The sequence below is a fragment of the Myotis davidii genome, unplaced genomic scaffold (genome assembly GCF_000327345.1).
Source record: "Myotis davidii unplaced genomic scaffold, ASM32734v1 scaffold332, whole genome shotgun sequence".
Classification (NCBI taxonomy): Eukaryota; Metazoa; Chordata; class Mammalia; order Chiroptera; family Vespertilionidae; genus Myotis; species Myotis davidii.
The window spans coordinates 6,113,082-6,118,498 of record NW_006285779.1 but is presented as its reverse complement, the minus strand read 5'-3'; the positions used below and the strand labels follow the sequence as shown (position 1 = coordinate 6,118,498).

At 51.0% G+C, this 5,417-nt stretch overlaps 1 protein-coding gene across 1 annotated transcript in view; it reads right to left on the bottom strand.

Annotated features, from left to right (window-relative positions):
• The window catches only part of CRTAC1 (cartilage acidic protein 1), a 130,809-nt gene extending 130,189 nt beyond the window's left edge, over positions 1 to 620 (bottom strand). The window contains exon 1 of the mRNA XM_006756581.2: positions 85 to 620. The gene's annotated coding sequence lies outside the window, so the exon portion shown is untranslated. The remainder of the gene's footprint in view (positions 1 to 84) is intronic.
• Between the last annotated feature and the right edge of the window lie 4,797 nt (positions 621 to 5,417).

Here is a 5,417-nt window from a genome sequence, read left to right as displayed (position 1 = left end):
CCCCCGGCCCACCCGCTCGGGTCCCGCGCGTTCTTCCAGCCTCCCTCGCCGCTTTGCGCACAGGTACTGCTGCCCCTTCCTCACCCCCAGCCGCTGCAACGGGCAGGATGGTCTCTGCTTCTCGGGCCCGGGTCCTGGGGACGAAGCTTGGGAAGAGCGCTCTTGGTCAGCAGTCCAAAATGCCCGGGTGCCCGCAGGAAAGGAACCTAGGTCGATAACACTTCATTCCTTTACTTCGCGCCCAGAATAGGGCCTGGCAAATAATAGGCGCCCAGGAAGCGTTTACTGAATGAATGTTGAGCTTCTGTAAGCAAGGTCTTTGGGTCTCTGAAAGTTGGGGCAAGGACAGGGCTTTGGAAGAGAAAGACCTGGTAGTAAGCCATCAGAGGAGGGAGGGAGCGAGGACTGTTTCCCATCTATTGACGGCTTTGTCGTCATCACCCTGGCATCAGGACACGTCGCTATTAAAATGACTCCAATGTATTTTTATGGAGGGCCTGTCAGCCCCTGACCGCAGAGCCTCCAGGGCCTACTTTGGGCCCTATTTTGAGGTCTCTGTGACTGTCCTCTGGAAAGAAGTAGCTAAGTAAGCACAGGCAATCCTTCTAGTTTTGGGGGGGCTTTGGATCTAGCTCAGGTTCTTAGCCCTTTGAAGGTTATGGGCCCTTTTGAGAATCTGGCAAAAACTATTGAATCCTTTCTTTAGGAAAATACACACACATTTATGCACACACACACCCCTGGAGTATAATTTCAGGATCATTAGGGACCCCGAGTCTGTCTTAGAACTCTCTCTGCCTGATGTAAACCTGTTTCTCTATGGGGTCGAAGGCAGTAGTTTATAATTGCCCTTCTTTGGGGGATCCCAGAACCCTTTTGAGCCATTCAAGAATCTGATTAATGTTATGAGTCTGCTTCTCAGGGAGAAAAAAAAATGCTCAATCATACATGTTGTCATATAATTCTCAGGGGTTTATGGATCCTTTAAAGCTTAACCCAGGGTCCCCAGATGAAACCTCGCAGCAGACAGACTCGGCACTAAGGGCTCCCTCCATGAAGAGTTTGGAGGCCCTGCACCTGCTGCATCCTGCCCCACCCTGCCTGAGGGCACCTGAGTCCTGTGGTGATGGCCCTGGCACCTGAGAGACCATCTCCACACTTGCCTCTGCATCTTGGTCCCCACCACCCTCTTTGTGTGAAAATAAGTTGCAGGTTGTCATGTTCTGTCTGATCGGTGAGCGTTCCGTACCCAGAAACTCCAACTCAGGGTGACAGCGAGTGACTGGTAATTAACCAGCTTCACTCAGTCCCAAGCATCTGAGCACACCTTTCCTGGTTTTTGTTCTCACCTTTCTTTCTGGGGGCGAAGCTGTGAGCAGCAGCCCCAGCTGTGGAGCCTCGCCTCACCTAAGCCTGACTGATTTCGTAACCAGCCCGGTAATGGTCGGTATTAGCCATCCAGATGTGAATAGGCCCTCTGCACAAAACAGCTTTGTAATGATCTCCCGCTTGCCTGCAGCTAGCCAGGGAAGGGTGCAACAGGCCAGAGGTGCTGGGGAAGGACAGAGAAGTGCTGGGAATGACAGAGACATTCTCTCCTCGAAGTTCTCCCGGAAATGGAATCTGGTTTTTGCACTTGAAATTGTGAGGGTTAAGCCAGGCTGTCCTGGTCCTATAATTTCTAATTTCTCTACTGTCCTCCACACCCACGTGCTCAGCTCATGTCTGTCCACTCGAAGCTCCAGCCCTGCCCTGCCCATCTCATGGAAGAGGTCTTACCCTCACAATTGCACAGACACACCCTGCTTGCTCAGGGCACATGAACACTCTATAGACTGAATTGTGTCTCCCTCCTCCAGATTTATATGTTGAAGCCTTAACTCCAATGTGACTGTATGTATTTATTTATTTTTGCTTCCTAAAGCTTTATTGTTTCGTTTGGTCCAATGCATGGGAGAGGGTGGTTAAAAGAATGGCTAGCAGTTTTGGGGAGAGGCTCAAGTAAAAGCCAGACACCAAGGGAGGTAGAGGGGCCTCTCAAAGGCCTCTGTGCTCCAGGCTCCTAGCTGGAGGGTGAGCCTTTCCAAGGATACTCGTCCAGCCCAGCCTGGGGGCCGGCAGCCTGCAGAGGTGAATCAGGTGTCGCCCATCTTCTTGATGAGTTTCACCTCCTCACCTGGAAGTGTTTCTCCAGGAAGTCACAGAGCTGAGGGTCTGTGGGAAGAACCCAGGGCCTGCAGCTCCCACAGGGGCCTGGTCAGGTTCCTCTCCAAGGCCCTGGTGGCTTCCATGACGTCCTGAGTTTTGCCCACTCATCTTGGGGAGACTTCAGCACGTCCTGGAGAGAATGTGGCCACCATGTTGGTTTTGCAACTTTAAGAGCCGCTCAGCGCCCTAGCGTTTCTTCTCCACCAACTCAGGCAAGGAGTGGCCTGCGCCCTCGAGAGCTACATCGTTGTGGTTGAAATAGAAGCCGAGACAGAGGTAGGTGTAGGGGGCCCGCAGCCTCTACCTCGGTGGAATAATTCTGATGGATTTGGGAGCTGATAGTTGTTCGCAATAAGGAGTTATGGTAGAAAACACAACAATAGTTTGTTGGCTGGTCCGAAGGTGGTTCTGAAGTTGGTGACTGGAGAAGATACAGGAGAGTGTGTCTGTTCTGTCCAAACACGGTTGAAGCAAGAGGCAGACCGGGACTGCGGAGGGCACTGTCCCAATGTGACTGTATTTAGAGAGAGAGCCTTTACGGAGTCAATGAAGTTTAAATGAGGTCAAGAGGGTAGGACCCTAATCCTCCGGATTCGTAGCCTCATAAGAAAAGAAAGAAACACTAGGAATCTCCCTCTGTCTGTGCGCACAAGAAGAAAAGGCATGTGAGGACACGGAGAGGTGGTGTTTTGTTATGGCAGCCCCAGGGGGAAGATACGCATTTCCCACACACTCCTCACCCAGCCAGCGTGTTCAGTCTCCTCCCGATACTTTGACTCCAGCCTTTTTCACGCCCGTGAAGTCAGACCTTATTGATTCTGGCACACTCTCCTAAAATGTGTTTTTCATCTTTTGATACCCAAACTAAGTCTCAGCTCTCCTGCCACTTTCCAAAACTGCTCTAGCCAGAGAGCTTCGCCACCTCAGCTCTCCGGCAGGTGTGCCACATGCCAGCATATCATGGATATTATTCTATTTTCTCCCTAATTGTGTCTTACACATAAAACTTGGCCTTCCTGTCAGAATGAAAGCCCCTTTAAGTCCAGAGTTTATAGCTTATACAGTGGCAACCTTATAGAACCCAGCATGAAACAGGGGGAACACACAGTTAAACAAATGTTCTCCTCAAAAAAAAAAAAATTCTAAAAAGGTTACGTATCCACTTCATGTTCTAAAAGCTTAAGTCATTCTGTGTGTGCCATTCTGTTCATCCTCGAAAGCCTGTTGGAGGGGGGGGCCCCGGAACTAGTTCTCCTATAATCCAGGCCAGAGGGGCATCACAATTGCGGAGTCACACAAAGTCTCCACATCAGAAGCCACGCTACCCTTGGTTCCCGCTTGGCTATCTTCTCTCTCCAGATGGAAAGGGAAGGGTGGGGAAGCTCGGATCTTTGAGATACTTCTGTTCCAACAGATCAGTTGCAAAAGAAAAGTTGGTACAGCCCCTCCAGGCTTGAAGCCAGAGGTGTTTGAGAATTTGGAAGGTGCCATATATTCTGAAACATCCCCTGCAAGGTTTTGGGCAGTATCTCATAATCAGCCACGTTACTATTTCTGCAGTAAAATATATGGATGTTCACACTACGTGGCTCGAGTACCTTCACATCAGTTTAGGTCTGGTGTTGGTTGCCAGGTGAGTTTGGGCACTACACTTGTAAAAAAAAAAAAACCGAACCAACGAAAAAGCCTCAAACTCCACCTTCTGGTTTTCAGAGATTTGGGAATTTGAGAATTACGGAGAAGGGACTGGGGAATGGCATTTTAGGCTTGGTTGTCCCTAAAGAAATGGCTGTTTTGTGAGGGTGTGGAAAAGCAGCAGTAGTAACAAATGAGAAGCCATAAACTGTGAACGAAGTAGGGAGTTTACGGGGGTACGAGCAAATCACTGTTCTCTAGCCAAGTTGCATTGGATTGTAGTCGTTTTTTTTTCTTTCTAAGGAGCACATGTGTGTCACATGGCTGTGAGTTTCAGGTGCCCTTGTGTTAACAGTGGCTTCGAAGTGGCAGACATAAGGAGCGGACTTCTGAGGGAGAGCAGGTGGGGGTGAAGACGACAGAAGCTCCTGCAGGGAAGCCACAAGCCATGGTGGACTTCCCTGTGGTGAGAAGGAGTTCAGAAAAGCTTGAATGCGGAGCACTTGCTACAGGTGAACTTCTCCGGGTAGAGGGAGGGCCGGCCGGAGAAAGGAGGCTACGCAGAGGAGGATGTGATGGAATCCGAGAAAAGCCTGGTTGGAAAAGTCGGCACTTCTTGGGGCTGGGAGTCTGGGGCGGCCATGCAAGTGGATGTCTTCTCATTGTGTTCATCTGTGTCTAGAGGGCTTGGGTGCTTTGAGGTTCTCCCACACTGGATGGGGTGGCTTTGATAGGAAGGAGGAGGACAGTGAAAGGAAAGCCACAGTGAACCCCTAACTATTTGGCTCTCTCTGCCTGCTTATGGTGCTCGGTCAGCAAGACTCTCCACGGTCAGGGGGCTCCCTGGGGTCCAAGGTCAACAGCAGGGAACCTTCACTTGAATCTGAAGGCTCGCCCTGTTGCTGGCTTCGGTCCTGCTTTGCTTTGTTCCAAAGTCCTAGTACATGCTCTTACCTTCCTCTTCTGACAGAATGCTCTGTCTGGTACCCCCAGTTCTGGGTGTCTGTATCATTTTCCTATCCTGCTACCCTCTAGGATCCAGGCGCTTGAGGACTAAGAGTCTGGGGTCCAGATATTCTACTTCCCTCCCCGTGGCTGAGTCTTCTACCACCTGCTGCCTCACATTCCTGATATCAACTGTCTTCTTGAGCCTCTGCCAGCTGCCTCATGCCAGCTTCCTTTGACATGCCCCCAGCCTGGCCTCCCTTCCTACCACTTGCAGCTGCCAGGACCTCCCCAGATCTTGGCCCTGCTTGGTGGATAGGTCTTGATCCAGGTTCCAGCCCCTCGTGGTCTGGCATATCCAGCTACCAGCCCAGCCAGGTTTCTGACAGCCATGGGCTCACAGTCATGGCTTAAAGAAGAAGAAGGGAAAAACCCTGTAGTGGAGGGGGGTGGGGAGTGGTAGCCAGCATGAGGCAGAAGCTGGCATAAGGCAGTTGCAGCAAATGTCAGGGAGCTCCTGGTCTAGGGGTGCCTTGGCCAGTTTCAACCTAAGGGGAGAGAGGGGAAAGGGTGAAAAGTGAGCAGGAGAGGAAGTGAACAGGAAGAAGTAAATAGAGGGAAAGAATCAG